The sequence below is a fragment of the Adiantum capillus-veneris genome, chromosome 4 (genome assembly GCF_014529385.1).
Source record: "Adiantum capillus-veneris isolate H3 chromosome 4, ASM1452938v2, whole genome shotgun sequence".
In the NCBI taxonomy this organism is placed as follows: domain Eukaryota; kingdom Viridiplantae; phylum Streptophyta; class Polypodiopsida; order Polypodiales; family Pteridaceae; genus Adiantum; species Adiantum capillus-veneris.
In genome coordinates this window covers 50,916,432-50,934,606 of record NC_140934.1, presented here as the reverse complement: position 1 = coordinate 50,934,606, position 18,175 = coordinate 50,916,432, and the positions used below count along the sequence as shown (strand labels likewise).

General features: G+C 42.5%; 2 pseudogenes; both read right to left on the bottom strand.

Annotated features, from left to right (window-relative positions):
• Window positions 1-2,482: 2,482 nt before the first annotated feature.
• LOC147459147 (mitochondrial adenine nucleotide transporter ADNT1-like) lies at window positions 2,483-3,822 on the bottom strand (annotated as a pseudogene).
• Window positions 3,823-4,225: 403 nt separating this feature from the next.
• LOC147459146 (uncharacterized) lies at window positions 4,226-5,150 on the bottom strand (annotated as a pseudogene).
• Between the last annotated feature and the right edge of the window lie 13,025 nt (window positions 5,151-18,175).

Here is an 18,175-nt window from a genome sequence, read left to right as displayed (position 1 = left end):
ACTCACCCCAAGCAAGCAAGGGGGGTGCTGGGGGGATACACACACTCACACACACACACACACACACACACACACACACACACACACACACACACACACACACACACACACACACACTCATTTTGTGGATTCATTCTCACTTGGTGAAAGTAGAGGAGCTCCACCTCCTTCTCCAAGCTTGTGAGAACTAAGATCCTACACCAACACTCTTGGCTATGGAATGCAAATCCAACCAAGAGCCATGCTTCAATGCTTAAGCTTTCCATCTTCTCCATCTTCATTACTATGCTATTATGTATGCTAGCAAGAAGAGTGATGATAAGTGAGGAACTATTTATTTCTCCTACGGAATGTTTCTTCTTTCTCTTCCCTACCCTTATTCCCCGCTAGCTCTCTCCACCTTCGAAGGTGTTTGAGGCCTTGGGACTGAGGCTTGGGATAGTTAATGCTTTCTACAAAGTTTATGTTATGTTTGTGATGCATGAATCTTTCCATCTTCATTGCATCACCAAGGTCACAAGGAACACAAAGATTGTATTGTACCAAGTCTCTCTTGATGAAAGAAACTATAATACAAATGCCTATTGGAGGGGGGACCACCGGCTCCGTATGAATTCGGTCCTCAATTGTTGTCATGTTCTCTAAACTCTCTCTCTTGCAAAGTATTGTTCATGCCAAGTTAACTAAGTACCATGAATATGTTGCTACCATCAATGAAGTTCACCGGCTATGCTCACAAGTAATCTCACAAAAGTGCTTCATCTAATTTCCTAATTCCGTTACTCTCAAAGTTCATAGGCCATTTCCATTACAGATAGGCTGTGAGACTGGTCCTAGACTTTGGCAGAAGCATGTCCATGTGGCACAAGTGAAGTGTGCACGTGACAAGAGAGGAATCTCAAATCTCGAGCGAGATTTTACGAGCAATCCCTAAACTGAGCAAGACTAGACATGACACACAATACAAAACAAAAACCAAATAGGATTCTTAAGGCAAATTCAAGCACAACCAAAAAAAACTAAAACAAGATTACACCTAATTTTAATGGTAAAACGACCGCATATTTTTGACAAAAAAACCCCCTTGAACAAGGGTTTGGTAGAATGTTTCCTTTGATGGGCTAGAACAATTGGAACCCATACAATGGCATGTTGATATTCCTCTTCTTGGAATTAGTTTCCCGTCACATATTGGAAGCTCATTTCTACCACCATTGATCCTTGTTGGGAATAGTGGCACCATGATTCCAATGGATATAAATCTCCTATTCCTACCTCCCTACATGTAGGACCATGAGACTTACACTAAAAGAGTAAGGCAAGGAAACAAACACCATTGTGCCACGTTCAGAAAAATGTTTTGGCTAGGAAAGGTAAATCTCAAGGTCCCTAATCATTGACAAATTTGGTTTTGAAGGAGTTGGGCAAGGAAACTCACAATAGATGAGGCAAGAAGGTTCTCAAGTTCAATCATCGTCATTTTCAACAATAATATAGTATAAACAAAACCCTTCAAAAAATCTCTTTGAAAGAGACACGGACTCTTTCACGTACGGGCAGGGACCAAAGCTCGAAAAAAACTTTGTTTTGAAAACTTGGCAAACCTATCTATGAGAATTTTAGTGGTACACTGACTAAATTTGAAGGTTTCTACACCAAATGATGCTAAATTTCTCTAAATTTTGTAGGTTTTCTCACTTTCAAATTTAAAATTTAGAGGTAAATCTCAAATTTTGCAGGTGGGATTACACCAACTCTAGGTTTTTTTCAACACCTCCCCCTATCTTTCTCTCTACTCGCTCTCTGTCAATCTCTTTTAAAATGCAAAGTCTCTGAAAGAGCCTGCGCCGGTGTAGACTTTTTTTTAGAGAGATTGAGAGAGATAGAGGGGAGAGACAGAGGAGGAGGAGGGGATCGTATATGGGTGAGGGAAGGTTGTAAGGGAAGAGGCTAAGAAGGCTGAGATTGTGCATGCTGTAGGATCCACATATCTGTACTGATGTGCATCACACGACCTTGTACTCTATCACAAGGAGAGCTTCTGGATGTTGATGCAGCCCGATCTAATCTCTTGTCGCACCATCATTTTTGGTGTTGCGGATTGAGTAGGTTTTTCCCAACCCAATTAAGTATCCAGTGTGAAGAATCGTGTTGGTTGTTGGACTAAGCGAGGTATGGGAGGGAGAGCACCCGCTCCTACGAGGAAAGATTCCATAACTTCTGTGGGGGATGGGTAGAGGTAGCAAAAGGAGACCTTCGGAGAGGTGCAACTGCTAAATCGCACTTCTCTCTCTCTCCCTCTCTCTTTTTTTTTATTATATGAAAGCACCAGACTAGCGCTCACCCGCACTTATCATTTAAATTTCCCTTCTTTAAAAAATTAGAGACTCTTACAAATCAGTACTACGGCCGATGTGCTTTCAAATCGTTCGTCCATTTACAATCTCTTCTACCTTATTGCTATTGCAGATTGCAGATTCACTTAATCTGATATTTGGAATTAAACTCCAAGAAGATCCTTCATCACCTCGTATGTCACAAACGTTAAAGAAATAGAAGGAACAACCTTGCTAGATTTGGTAATAAGGCCTTTGTACAAGGCTCCAAAGCCTTCATTTCAAATAGTCTTCAAAAAAGCATCAATCATCCCAGTGTATTGAATCGGTGCCTTCATCTGACTATCCACAGTGATGACAGAGAAGGCACCCTTCCATCCCACCATCTGCATCCTCCTCCGTACCACATCAAGTGGATATGCTATGGTCTGGTCCACTGTACCTACTGCTGCTCCACATCCAAGTTTTGTAAGGACGCTCAAATCAACATACTCTTCTGGCTTGGTTGCTATGTTCCTCTTCACCAGCCAGTCTTTGAGTGATTCATATACTGCAAAATTCAAACCCACGTACGAGATCACACCAATAACAAATGGAAACCAGCCTTTGTAGACCACTAATGGTCCTTCCTCTTTCATTATCGTTGACGCTCCATGGAACATTCCTCGATAGCGCATTGGTGAATCCTCTGTCTGCACTGTAAGCCTACCCTGAACCATTTCCATAGGATATGTGGTAGATATTACAATAAATATGGCACATGCACCAGCTCCAAGTCTTAGTAATGTTGAAAGCTCAGCATCGTCTCGCCCAGTCTCTCTCCTGTACAACCACAAAATTTCACTTGAAGCTTGTTCATAACTGTAAAACTTCACAGCAGAGTTAGGAATTATTCAAGCACAGTTTGTTCCATTCCCTTTGAAAAATCTAGCTAAGCCTTCATTGACCAAATGTACTTCAAGCCTTGCACCATGCCATTATATTTAGGCTTCAGTGGATTTTGAACTTGAAGAAGAATCTTTAACTGTTCAGAGCCATAACACTTCGTGAAACTCCACCAGCCACACCTCCAACAATGAGATACTTGCAAACGGCCATTGCTTTATCTCCTAGAGGCTTGACTTCAGCAGTTGCAAGTTTTGCTTCTTCAGCAAGAGTTGCAAGTGTGGAGGTAGCCGATTCTTCCCCAAAAGCATAAAGAGGAGATCTCTGGCAAAAGGCAACGTTCCCATGAGAGGCAATCTCCTCTTCCGTGCTACTATGACATCATGCATGCTCCTTCTACATCATGGAAGTTGTGGCCTTTGTCTAAGAAACCATGGAGAACTAGGGCAAAGCAACAGTTCAGGAAGTTAATGGAGGCAAGTCGAGTCATGAAAGGGAAGGAGAGGAAGAGCCACTTGGGTGGGGCGAGCGAGTTGAGAAAAAGGACAAAGGCACCTTCAGTTGGGGCCACTACCACACCTGCTGCTGCAATGAGCAACATGTAGGCAGCAGGATGGATGGTGGTTGCCGATGATTTAGGGCACAACAAAGATCTCTCTCTCTCTCTCTCTCTCTCTCTCTCTCTCTCTCTCTCTCTCTCTCTCTCTCTCTCTCTCTTACCCTTAAAATAAGCTTCTCATCAATCAGTTTCTCTAAAGGCAAGTCCACACAATACAAGTACAATCATAAGTGTTTACATGACACATGGATCTTACAAAATTTGAAAATAGTAAAAGCCACACTTTGACTCACAAGACCGCATCAAATTTATCCTAATAAACCAAATGACTTTGTATGTGACCTAAGACTAAAGTATGTATCCCATCACACTACACAGTTTGTGTTGCTTGCTTTAGCCCATCTAAATCACCCATCACTCATGAAGACGATTCCCCTCCAATGCGCTAAATATATATGTCCGTCCTGGTGACAATACCAACAACTTGTCTTGAATGATTGACAATAGGAATTCGATATATCTTGTGCTTCAACATCAAGATTGTAGCATCTGACACCGTCTTGTCTGCAGGTAAGGTTATGGGAGGGCTACTCTCATGATCTCTTGAACTTTTGAATTCAACCCATTGGTCGCTTTGGATTTGTCTTTCTAATTAGATAAGACTTCAATACACTCCAGATTCTCATTTATCACGGGCAGACAATCCTGAGATTATTATACAGTGTTCGGGAAAAATGTGCCTCAGCTTAGCCTTGAGCCGTTAGCCTTGAGCCGGTTGCAAAATCAAAGTAGCCGGTTGAGGGGAGGAGAAGAAGGAGAAAATTCCGCTTAAAATACATGGAAAATAGTGTAAATTTGCAAAAATACTGCCTAGAATTGTAAAATTTTTGATTGAGATTTGTCTTGGAGGGATTTTTGTATGTTTGTGAAAATGATTTTTCCCAAAGTGAGGTATGAATAAAATAGTGATCAATCTCCTCTAGGCGTTGACTTGGTTGCGCTGTGTCAATAGTGGTTGACATAACATCAGCAAGAAATGTCGATGGCTATGCCTCTTCTTTGAAAAGAACAGACTCATAGTGCTTAGATATAAAGAAGGAAACGTTCTCAGGTCACTCGCCAGATGGGAGGACGATGGGGGATTCGGTGCTTTCATTGCCATCTCCGGTTGCTCTCCTCAAGAAGAAAGTTCCACGGGAAGCCCCGAAGCATGCAGAAATGGGCCACTGACAAGAAATCCGGAAAACCTTACAAGTTGTGCTAGGCGTGGAGAGAGAGGTCAGAGCTCCATTTCCTACGGCAATGCTGATGGAGCTTGCTTGCATGAAGTTGATGGATACTTCTTGCAGGACGGCGGCCATGCTGGGTTCTAACAAGCAATCTCCTCTCTCTCTCTCTCTAGGCGTGGAGAGAGAGAGAGAGAGAGAGAGAGAGAGAGAGAGAGAGAGAGAGAGAGAGAGGAGATTCCTGCTTTGGCAATATGAGCCTTAGCAGCGGCTCCTCCTGAACAACAAAGATTGATGTTGGGCAAGTAGTTGTACTATCCACTTGTAGAACAATTGGAACATGATCACGCAGGAAAAGTTACCGGCATGTTACTAGAGATGGATCATCCAGAAGTTTTACATTTAATTGAATCTCCTGAGACGATAAAAGGCAAAGTGGCAGAGGCGATGGAGGTATTACAAATGGCCCAAGCTGGTACTGGGCCAAGTAATGCAATTGACCTGTAAAGCTTATCTTTGAATGAACCTCTTGTGAACTAATAGAGTTTCAATATAGCGACTTTGGAGAAGTGGGTTTGGTTAAGAGGGTCAATTTTTTGTGTAGTCCGCTCATTTTAAGCGATTTTTGTTGGTATTTTTGTGAGACTTATTATAGTACTTGATCTAGTAGTTTTCTGAATGGTATGTTAGGAGAATGATACTTGAAGAGGAGAAATTTTGTGCTTTGTTTTGAGTGAGAGAGAGAGAGAGAGAGAGAGAGAGAGAGAGAGAGAGAGAGAGAGAGAGAGAGAGAGAGAGAGAGAGAGAGAGAGAGAGAGAGAGAGAGAGAGAGAGAGAGAGAGAGAGAGAGAGAGAGAGCGGAGAAGTGAGGGTTTCAGTGTGTGTTGTTGCAACCATCCCATCTCGTTGCCATTTCCTCTCTCGTCGGCAAGCTGTGTAAAGTTGCCTCACCATCACCTCTACCTCTCTCTTATGGTCCATGCAGGTGCTTTTCAGTACAGGCCGTCCAATGCTTGGTTGTATCATGCAGACTTGTTGCTATAGTATGGGGTATTGCATGTGAAAGTACTAGCTTTGATCGCTCAACCCCAGCCAATCCCAATCCGTCTTCTTGCCATTGATCGCGATCCTTCGTCTTGCCATCGATCGGGATCTTGCCCCTGGTGTAGTGTGTGAATGCTCTACGTTTTGCATGAGTTGATGAATAGATGAGCAAGAAAGTGCCCAAGGCCAAACTCAAAACCACTCTTGAGCCCGCCCTCAAGCCCGAGCCCAGAGGTGACACTCAGATCCTCTATAGAGTCTCCTCCAGCCTGGCTCCCATCTTGCAAACCTCAGAGACCACGAGGCTTGATGCCCTCAAGAGAGCATGGGACTACATCAAGGCTCACAAGCTCCAGAGTAGTACTCAAAAATTGTAGATCTTATGTGATCATCCCCTTAAGAAGGCATTTGGACGAGACAATGTTAAGGTGTCAGAAGTGATCAATTACTTGAGTCCCCACTTGTCAGCACATTTTTCTGTTGATGCTATCAGGTTGTTGGCGATGCAGACGGCAGAGGGCAAAGAAATAGAACGAGTAAACGTCAAAGTGGACATGAGGGTAGAAAATCTTATGATGTTTATAATCTTGAAATAAATAAGCCAGTGGATTCAATGCAGCTAGTTGATTGTGCTTTTAGCAGAGTGTGTGAGAGGATTAGTGGCAGACAACTCAATATCGAGGGAAAGGCATTAGGGAATATTGCCATTAGTTCAAGTCATGGTCTGATGAGCCTTTCGATTTAGTCATACTCCTCGTCCATCTCTGTTGATAATCTATTTGAAAATTTGATGAGTCAAGCATTTCAGAACGATCTCCAGACAAGAACAAATATCTCTCATGACCGATTCAACGCAGAATATGGTGTCCGCCGCAAGAGTTGGTTAATGTGACGTAGCTCCAAGGAGATGTAGCAACATTGCAGTGGAAGTCAAGTAGTAAATCATGTAAGTGTAATTAGGAAGCGAGAGCTAATTGGCCATCTGATATTCGGAAGAAGAAAGAGGCATGGGCTTCAGCTTGCACTACTATGATACGACTCCTGCAGCCGCCAATATTAGTTGACTACAAGTAGTAGTACTAGCACCAACGTACATCATTCAAAGAGCATAATAATTCATTGATTATTAGATATGATGTTGATCACTCCATTGCAAATTGCAAAAAACTCTCTTCTAAAAGATCTCCTCAAAAACAATCGGCCACAGAGCGTATGATAAGGCCTATGATAGAATTGAATGGGGGTTCATACTTCAAAGTCTGTATGATATGGGTTTGGATAGATTCTTTTTCACATTCTTTTTGGGAATTCATCAACTATACTTTTAGTTAATGGTACTCTTACGATTGTTATTCCATTGCATAAATCCATAAGACAAGGGTGTCCACTTTCTCCTTTTCGCTATGCTATCTCATCTGATGCCTTGGATTGGATTGCGAAAGATGTTATGTAGTAGGGAAAACTCACTGTCATTGAGTACCTGGCTCTATGAAGCAAATGTGCCTCCAAAAGTTTGTTGATCATACCAATAAAATTGTGAGGAATGATGCACATGCAATGGAAAATTATAGGGATTTTCTAACTATCTTGCAAGTGGCTTGATATTAACCATGCTAAAAGTTTGGTTTGATGGGGTTTTTTGCTTTGTCTAAGCCATTTTTTTTCCAGAAGACTTAAACTACTGCGTTGGGGGAAAAAACATGCCCATGTTGCGTGCTGATTGGTGCTTTAGGTCGAGCCATTATCTGATAGTTTATAGTTTAGCTTCTTTTTTATGTGCCATATTAGTACGACAGGCTATTGATCAACATTGATGGAGTCATGCTGTAAATATCCACTTTCTAGCAAGAGAATTTGAATGATTGGAAGATCCAGACCAATTAAAATTGTGAGTGGAGGTTTGAATACTAAAATAGTTAATAGGAGTTTTGGTTATGACTTGAAAAGTAATGGTGCTCCAAGGATCCTCTATCCTCTTGACTAAAAAAGAGAGACACTGAGAGGATCTTGCGAGGAAGCATTCACCAAAACCTTTTGTAGGAACCAATGGAAAAAAGAACATTGAATATCTCAACAAAAAAAAAATGGATTTTTTCCGAGTTTTACACTAGAATCCTCCAAATTTTGCCAGTTTCCTTCAAATTTTGCCACCCTCAAAACTAGGCTGTAATTATTATTTTTTGGCCCTTTAAAATACACTTAAGGCCTGTTTTTTACTGAAGTTTTTGCCAATGATAGGGAGGGCAAAACGACATGGAAGGGACGATTGGTGTATAGATGAACTAATGAGGTGCAATAAATTGCTATCAAATTGATGTGGCTAAGAGTAGGAAGGATGCACGTGCTCTCAAGTATAAATGAAAATCAAGAATCAAAGTACTACACAAGTGAACACAAGTTACCTGACAAAAAGAAACATAGGATGACTTGAGCATTAAGTAAAGGTATAGAGCTCTTATTAGTCTATCAATCTTACTTCATGCTCAAACACGTGAAGCCCGAGCGAGGAAAATCCAAGCAAAAGAAGAGTAGAAGTAGAGGAGATTACAGTTAGATAAATAGAGATTGAGGCAAAAGATATTATTTTCAAATATCGTGTTACTTTTTTTAAAAGGAAACTTTGATATTTTGGAATTTAGGAGGTAGTATATCCATTGAAAAATCTTTTTGTTGTAGTGCATCAATTTATAGAAAAAAATAAATATTTTGTTGGTGATAAAATTTACTATATTGCGTACAAACACTTGCTCGGGTTTGTCTTTTCTTGGAAAAACTCGCTCGGTGCGTGGTAAGACGCGTGACAAGATTGGCTTTTAAAAGTGAGGCACAAGTGTCGAACTTCTATCTCTACTTCTGATGCTGACTGATGAATGCTTCTGATGTTGTGGATGCACAAACCAATGTAGATTCCTCCAAAACCAGGGATTGATGGTACTGCGGGTGTTGTGGGTACCTCTAGCGATCCAAACACCATGTAAGGGTCACTGTCCAGTCTTACTATAATTTCCAAATATCAGCTTGGGCTCTATACCAGATAGTGTTGACCCTCTTTGCTATAGCAAGAGCTGTTCCCTAAATACTGACTGCTGTAAAAACATTTCGGGTGCTGATGGATTGGGGTTTGGTTTCGGAATCCTTGCTAAAGGGTGAATGATGAGGGACATGGATGCACGCTACATGAGAATACGTATGCGAATGCAGAAGAGGGTAGGGATCCTCTCTCCAACTCCTTCCATATACGCATACAAAGCTAAGAGATCTTGGTACTCAAGATCTGGGTTTTTCATGTATCAGATGTCAATCTTCCTTCACAAACATGGCAATGAAGATGAGATCTAGTAAGTCCATGGTCGGGAATCAAAGATTCTTCAGGAAAAAAAAACCCAAAGAGAGGTTCTTTGGGTTCTCGGGGTTCTTTGGTTCTTCCCTTGAGTTCAGGAAGGCAAAGTACGCACAGAGCTCTGATACCAATGCCAGGTGTAGCGGAAGAGAATAAGGATTTGCTCGGATCTAGTACTCCGCACACAAACACAAGGAACACTTTACTTCACTTGAAAGAACTGAATAGAACTGAAAGAAAGAGAGAGACGAGAGAGAGAAAAGAGACGACAGAGGGATATCGGGTCCCAACCCTCAAGGGCCCCCTTGCTCTATTGCTAGAGCAAGTACTTTCTTTATTCTTGCACAAATACTAGTACAATGCATGATGTTGATGCTAATGGTACTGATGTATCTGATGCTGGGGATTGGAGGTACTATGTCGACAACGACGACAACCGTCACGAACATGACAATGTTGCCGTGACAACGACGACGTGAGGCTAGGGCTGATCCTGAAAACACTAGATTTAACTGCTGTTGGTCTGCAATCACTAGGACACACGCTTGCAACCACCGACATGGACAAGGCTAGGAATGCAAAAATGCTGGATGTCTGAGGCTGACAATGCAAAACGCTGGCTGTTTCTGGCTAATAACCAAGTGCTGATGCAACTGCTAGAAATTGGGAACAAACGGCAAGGATCTGTAACCAAAGGGGTGCGAGATCGGCGAGGCTACGGCCTAAAAAACCAAACGCTGGTAGATCTCGATTGAAAGATGCAAATGTTGGCTATCTGCTACACTATGGAATGGGACCGTTGAAGCTAAAGGGTGAATCTGCAAACGGTTGATGGCTGGAAACCAAAAACGATGGCTGAATTTGCGGTCGTGATGGCTGATGATAAAAATTGCTAGGTGATGTTGCTGGTCCTAAGGGTACTGCCGACAGAGAGAGACCCCCTGCCGCGTGCAGCACTTGGTGCACCACCTTCTGCTACCTCTGCTGCTTCTACCGAGTGCCCAATGGGATTCTTTTATAGTTTCTTAGCAATTTGCCCTACCTACTTTTCCAACAAAAGTCAATTATTAATAAATAAGTGAAAAATGTGCTCTTTTGAAAACAGGGTTCTATGCTCTGGAAAATGCTCATGATGGGATAATTGTTATGTGCAAGAGAGGGTATGAAACTATGACCGGCGTGGGCATGCACGTCCTACTAGAGGCTCCCAAAGTGCCAGGCTCAGTCTCTAAGCTAGGCTATGACTGGTCGTAACCTACGCTTGCTACGCAACTGACGACACTGCAATGTGACAATCGAGAAGGGAGTAGAAAGTCCATGGTTGGGAATCAAAGATTCTTCAAGAAAAAAAAACTGAGAGAGGTTCTTTGGGTTTTTTGGTTCTTCCCTTGAGTTCACAAAGCCGAAGTACGCACAAAGATCTTATACCAATGTTAGGTGCAACAGAAGAGAATAAGGATTTTCTTAGATCTAGTACTACGCACACAAACACTTCACTTGAAAGAACTGAACTGAACTAAAAGAAAGAGAGAGACAAGAGAGAGAAAAGAGACGACACAGGGATGTCGGGTCGCAACCCTCAAGGGGCCCCTTGCTTTGTTGCTAGAGCAAGTACTTTCTTTATTCTTGCACAAATGCTACTACAATGATGCTGATGCTACTGATGCTCGGGATTGAAGGTACTATGTCGATGACGACGACAATTGTCACGGACACGACAATCTTGCCGTGACGATGACAATGCGAGACTAGGGCTGAAATCTAAAAACGCTAGGTTTAACTGATGTTGCTCTACAACGGCTAGGCCACGACGGGGCTGATCTGTGACCACCGATGCGGGCAAGACTGGGAATGCAAAAAGGCTGGCTGTCTGAGACCGACAATGCAAAACGATGGCTATTTCTGGCTGAGGACTGAGTGTTGATGCAACTGCTGAAAAGTGGAAATAAACGGCAAGGATCTGTAACCAAAGGGGCGTAGGATTGGTGAGGCTAATGGCTGAAAAAGTGAGCGATAATAGATCTGGCCTGAAAACTACAGATGCTAGCAATCTGCTACTATGAAATGGGATCGTTGAAGCTAAAGGCTGAATCTGCAACCTGTTGATGGCTAGAAACCAAAAACGCTGGCTGAGTTTGGTGTCTTGAATGGCTAATGATAAAAAACGCTAAGGTGATGTTGCTAGTGTTGAGGGTACTGCCGAGAGAGAGAGAGACCACCTGCTGGGTGCAACACTTGGTGCACCACCTTCTCCTGCTCTACTTCTACTGAGTGCCCAATGGGTTTCTTTTATAGTTTCTTAGCAATTTGTCCTATCTAATGAGAGGCGGAAGTGAAAAAATAGACCCGGTGGCCTCTACACCAAGACTATGCACAATGGCCTCATCATGGGGAATACACAATAGGGGCACCACCTAGCAAGATATGCGGCTAGGACACATACATATACACAATGAAGCATGCATGGAAAACAATTTCAAGATCCACGCCCAAATGTGGAATGGGGTGGTCGGAGAATAAGGTGAGAGGAGTGGTGAGTGAGCGAGAATGGGCTCGCTACGCGTGCATGTAGTAAGGAAGATAACGAGGTCAGGGATACATGCAAGTATGCTCACTTCTCATACAAAAGGTCGCGAATCCGCACACCTTAAGATGGAAGTAGCAAGATGATAGGAATATGAGAGGGAGAGAGTGTGTGTGTGTGTGGTGGCGAATCTGCACACCTTAACATAAGCAGAAAAAAAATGGCAAGGAACAAGCATATACCATACTCACAATGAGATGTATCCAAAGCGACACAAAGTATGGCACCAAGATGGAGTGTGTTGATTGCTTGCAAAAGATGAATACAATAGGTAGCGTATGGCAGGAAAATGAGAAGGGAACAAGATCGTAGGAGGCATAATGGAGAGATGGGAGTTGATGGCGAGGAATATCATGAGTGTGTCCACCCTTCTTCTTCTTGAAATTGTGCCTTCAACCCTTAATTACAAGTGGTGTGGAGGTGTGGTGCTCATCTTTTGTGCATGGTGATGGTGATGATGATGGTATTGTGATTATGTGATTAGGGTTCATGCTACAAGCATGTAGCACAAGAGTGTGTATGGATAGGTGTGTGTGTGTGTGTTCACTCCTCTAGTGAGCTCTCATGGCCTCCTTATATAGGGAAGGATTTAGCAATATTTCTATTTGAGGTGAGTGTCCCACTTTGGTGACTAGGAAAATGGGGTGCATGTGAATGTGGCTCCCATCCTGTCTCCTCATTATTTAAAATACCAGAGTCAATAGAGAGAGAAGAAGAAAGAATGTGGGTAGGATGTAGAGGATAGGAAATATTTACAATAGTCTAGCTTTGGATAGACATAAGCTTATTAGGGAGAGAAGAGAGAGGTAAGAAAATTATAAGAGAGGTTGTCGAAGGTGGATATTTGTTGATAAGGATGGATCCTCCAAAAATGGTGATAGAATTACTCTAGACTAGCCAAGACCTCATTAAAAGAGCCTTGCCTCTTGTAATCATTCTTGAAGACTTGTAGAACCATAGCATTTCTAGAAGGAAGAAAAGTGGGGATGGCCTGTGTCACCATTACACGAGAAAACTAGGGTCCACTACAAAAATCATATCTCCGTGTTCATAACTCCAAAAATTCTGAAAAAAATTGAGCTAAAAGTTGAGATCACAAGCTACATCTTTCATGTTGAACGCTCCTTCAGATTCGGGGTTCTTCTTTACTTAAAAAATTCAGCCAAATAATGTATTATTTGTGGCTGCAAAAGTCTTTTGGTGGTCCCCTTTGAGTGGACTTCTCTCTTGCCTTCAAGTGTAAGCTCCTTCATGTGTATGAAAACATGACCTAGAGTACGTGTTGAAAAGATTGGCAATCATCTAGATGGAGGTATTATTGAAATTTGAAAGTGGGGTTGAGGTTTGAAAATGAAAACTAGTGAATAAAATATTTGGTAGAGTGGAATAATATATATACATGAAAAAAATATATTAGAAAATACTAGAATATATATATATTTAATATTTAAGGTCAAAAGAGAGATCAACAAAGAAAGCTTACTTATTATGCTACATCGTGATTGATTATCATAAGTATTATTTATTTAATAAAGGCTAAAACGTTTGTGAAAAAGGAAGAAAAAAATCAAAAGTAACTTATATAATGGAAAATATTTTGATAAAAGGGCAAAAATATATGGGGGGGTTCCCATGCATGGAAAAGCTTTCCTCATTAGCCCTCCCCCTAAGGCTAGAGGTATTCATGCCTCTAGCGTTGTACCTGATTCTTCTTCAATTTAGGTGGAGGAGTCTCCCTCCTTGGGGATTTCCATCATAGGTGTTTGATCAAATCTCAAAAAGTAATGCTTCAACCTCCATCCATTGACACGTGTTTTGTGGAGCCTACCATCTGCATCCATCAATCGGTAACTGCCATTGGCGTAGCGCTTTCTAATGACAAATGGCCCTTCCCATCTGGGTGAAAACTTTTTATCCTTCCTAGTGTCAAACCTGTTATCATACCGTAGGACCAGCATACCTTTCTTGAGACCTTTTGCCCTAAGTCCCTTGTTGAAGGTAAGTCGACGTTGCTCTGTCTGTGCTGCATAATAGTTGATCGCATCTTCTCTGTCTAGTTGAAGCCTCTCTAGATCAAGAATGTGGTTGTGGAGATGAGCATTAGGACGTTCCACCTGCCCAGCTAGCACCCTGAGACTAGCCAATTGTACTTCAATGGGTAAAATGGCTTCCTTACCAAACACCAAGTGATATGGTGTGAACCCAAGGGATGTGCGAAATGAAGTGCGATAAGCCCAAAGTGCAGCCATAAGATGCTTGTCCCAATCACTTTTGTGATTGTTTACATGCTTAGTGATGATCTTGCAGATCATACCATTTACCTTTTCCACCAAACCATTGCATTGTGGGTAGTAGGGAGTTGAGTGTCGTCGTGAGATACCTAACTTTTCCATTAGCTCTCCTACAAGGTCTCCTCTAAAACCTGGTCCCCTGTCAGAAATTATTTCAAGAGGAGTGCCAAAACGGCAACAAATGTTTTCAAATACGAACTTAGCCACTTCCTTAGCTGTAATCCGGGTGGTGGCAACTGCTTCAGCCCACCTGGTCATGTAGTCCACACCCATGATGATATAAAATTTACTTGATTGGCTCCTTGGCAAAGGCCCAATAACATCAATTCCCCATTTCTCAAATGGTCCATATGAGATTATAGGAGTCTGTGGCTCATATGTGAGCCTCCTATCCCCTGCCTTTTGACATTCCTTGCATGTTTTACACCAATGATGCACATCCCTATGTAGACTAGGCCATACAAACCCGGCTTGTAGAATCTTTCTACTAGTGATGTCAAGTGCAAAGTGTCCTCCGCAAACACCATCATGGCAACTTGAAATGATTTCAGTGATCTCTCTAGAGAGAGGTACACGCCTAAGAATTTGATCCTTACCCTTGCAGTAGAGGTCGTCATTGATAAGGCGGTATTTTGTTGCCTTGCGCACAAGCCACTGCTTTTGGCCCTTAGTAAGATCCTTAGGACACTCTCCTGTGTCCAAGAAACTCATGATGTCAGGCATAGCATCGCTACCTTGGAAGAGAGGCAGCTTCAACTTGATAGCACCCACCACTGAAACATCTTGCAACTTCTCTCTAGCTAGAGCATCTGCTTCTTGATTTTCTGCTCGAGGGACATGATGTAATTGTACAACTTGAAATTTCCCTAAAAGTTCCTTGACTTTGCGCAAATGGCCTAGCAAGATATGATTTTTACAAGCCCAAGTTCCTTGTATTTGTTTTATTAAAAGCATGGCATCACCAAATACATTTAACCGTTGAATGCCCTATGTCACACACCACTCTAACCCAAGAGTTAAAGCTGCATATTCTGCCTCATTGTTAGAGTGAGAATCCAAGAGATTCCCAATGGAGAAAACCTTGTCCCCTTACTCGTTGAAGATGACAATGCCTGCTGCAGCTTTGTCCACTTTCCTCTTGTAGGCTCCATCAAAGAAAAGAGAGTGAGCCTCCTCTACCTTAGGGACTTCCAGCACAGGTGTAATATCTTGATCATTTGGCTTTATCTTTAGCTTCTTTTCATAGTGGCGATGAGTGAGAATACCTCCTAGACTGGCCCTTGTGGAGTTCTCCACTTGCATTGTGTAGTCAAACTCTTGTAGCCTTGTGAGCCATTTGGAAATCCTAGAAGAAACATCCATGTGCTGCATTACATAAGGAAATACTTATTCCATTGTTAAGATTATGAATGTTCTAGACAATAAATAAGAGTGAAATTTGGTGGTAGCAAACATTAATGCAAGCACCATGTGCTCCACTGCCGTGTACCCCTTTTCTGATGGAGTCATCATTCGACTAGAGAAGTAGATAGGACGCATGAAAGAAGTTTGAGGATCCTTTTGCATCAATACAGTCCCAAGTGTGTCATTGCCCACACTAGGGTTTACATAAAATGGCTCGTCCCACTTTGGAGGTGCTATGGTGGGAAGTGAATCTAGAATTTGTTTTACCTCATTGAATTGTTGTTCATTTTCTTCACTCCAAGTGAAGATCTCTTGATGGGTAACTTGTTGTAAACGGAGAACCACTTGGGAGAGCAAGTGAATGAACCTACTCAAATACCTCACCTTTTGAAGAAAAGAGACCAATTGCTTTGTTGGGTGGGAGAGGTCAAAGCCACCAAGGCTTGAATCTTGCTTGGGTCAGCTTCAATGCCATTGGCCGAGATCACATGGCCAAGAAGAGTAACCTTGCTTTCACCAATGTGGCATTTCTCCACATTGAGTTGGCCACCCAAAGCTTGTAGCCTAGCTAGACCTTCATAAACTTTCTCCAAATGAAGAGAGCGAGAGCTATAGATACAAAAATCATCAATAAAAACACGGATTGATTTTCCAAAGAATGGCTGAAAAACAAATGTCACATATCGCTGAAAAGTGGCTGGAGCATTAGTGAGACCAAAAGGCATAACTCTGTAAGCAAAACATCCCCATGGTGTGATGAAGGTTGTCTTCTTTTGATCTTCTTCAGCGATGCTAATTTGGAAGTAGCCTGAGTAGCCATCACATACTGTGTAGCGCTCATTTCCTGCTACCTCATTGAGTATTTCGTCTTGAAAAGGAAGAGGAAAATGGTCCCTCTTTGTGGCTGCATTAAGAGGCTTGTAATCAACACAAACCCTCCACTTACCATTCTTCTTTGGTGTGACTACCACTGGAGAAACCCACTCTGAGTCTTCAACAGGATAGATAAAACCGGCTTCTAGCAATTTCCTCACCTCTTTGAGTAGGGCATCTTGTTGAATTACTCCTAGCCGCCTGAGCTTCTGCACTACAGGTTTACTTCCCTCCTTGAGCTTAATGTGATGTGTTGAACTACTGTGATGCCAGTGATTTTATCATATTCATCAATGAACAATGTGGTAAAATTACTTAGCATCAAAATATAATCTTCACGCTCCTTCCCACACAACTCACTAGAGAGCATTTGATGTAGCTTACTTGCTTCTACCAGAGGTTGTATACCTGGTGTCTCCCCTTGGCTTGATGATGAGGCATCAGTTTGCTCCATCTTCTTAGGGTCCTTGAGAATGATCCCCATCACCTCAATGCTACCGTCACTTTCTTCACTCACTGTTGACTCCTCCTCTGAAGCGGTTGAAGATTCACCACTAGAAAACTCATCCTCGGAGGTTTCTAGATCCATGTCGCGTTGTTGACCTATCTTCATGTCGTAAAGTATTGGCCTCCCTTTTGCATCCTTCATCTGGATTATGCCAGTGTCCCAGTCCTGCTTAGCTCTCATAGCCATAAGCCAAGGCCTCCCTAGAATGATAGGATAGCCCTCCCCTTTGTGTGGCATGACAAAGATGTCCACATCTACCTCGGTGTTGAATGCCTTTATCCTAACTGCATTTATGACACCAACACATTGAACTTTTAAATTATTTGCCATTTTGGCTCAGCATGGTGCCGGACGACTCACCTCTAAACCCAAACGGTGCATCATTTTTTCACTCATGACGCATATTTGTGTGCCACCATCGATGTAGATATTGGAGATGTGTTGCCCTTTGATGTAAGCATCCATCACTGGTAGTATGTCGTCTAGATTCCTCCCGGAGATAGCCCCAGCTATCTTTGGCTTTGGTCGCCTCGTGTTAACCATCTTTTTCCATTGTCTCCTCACCCTAGGTGCTAGGTGGAGTAACTGGGGCCAGGTGATTTTTGGGCCTTGCACAGAAACATCTTGAACCAAATCATATGGTTTAGAACATTCACCCAAAGAGAAATCTACAATGTCAATTTTACGTCGTGACTTGGACGTCTTTTTGCTAGATTCCCCTTTAGTCTTCATCTTTTCTTCCTTTTGGGAAGATTCACCATGCCTAGCGCGTTTTACCCCAATGGCATCTACTCCTTTAACCTTGGTCTTATCCTCCTCCACTTTCTCCTTTCCCTTAGCTTCAAGACTGATGACGCTTACTGTTTGATTGCCAACTGGTGGTGGGGGTAAGGGTGGAATGAGAGGTTGTGGTGGTGGTTGTGGTTGAATCGGTGGTTGTAAGATTTGCACGGGTGGTGCTTGTCGTGGTGCCCTCGGTGGTGGTGGTCTTGCTCTTGGTGGTGAAACCTGCTTTTGTCTGGCTCCTCTGTTGAAATTCTGCCTCCTTGGTTGTGGACAGTAGTACATGCCATGACCATCCTCCCCACAATTGTAGCAGTGGTATTCTTGGTTTTGCCTTCGTTG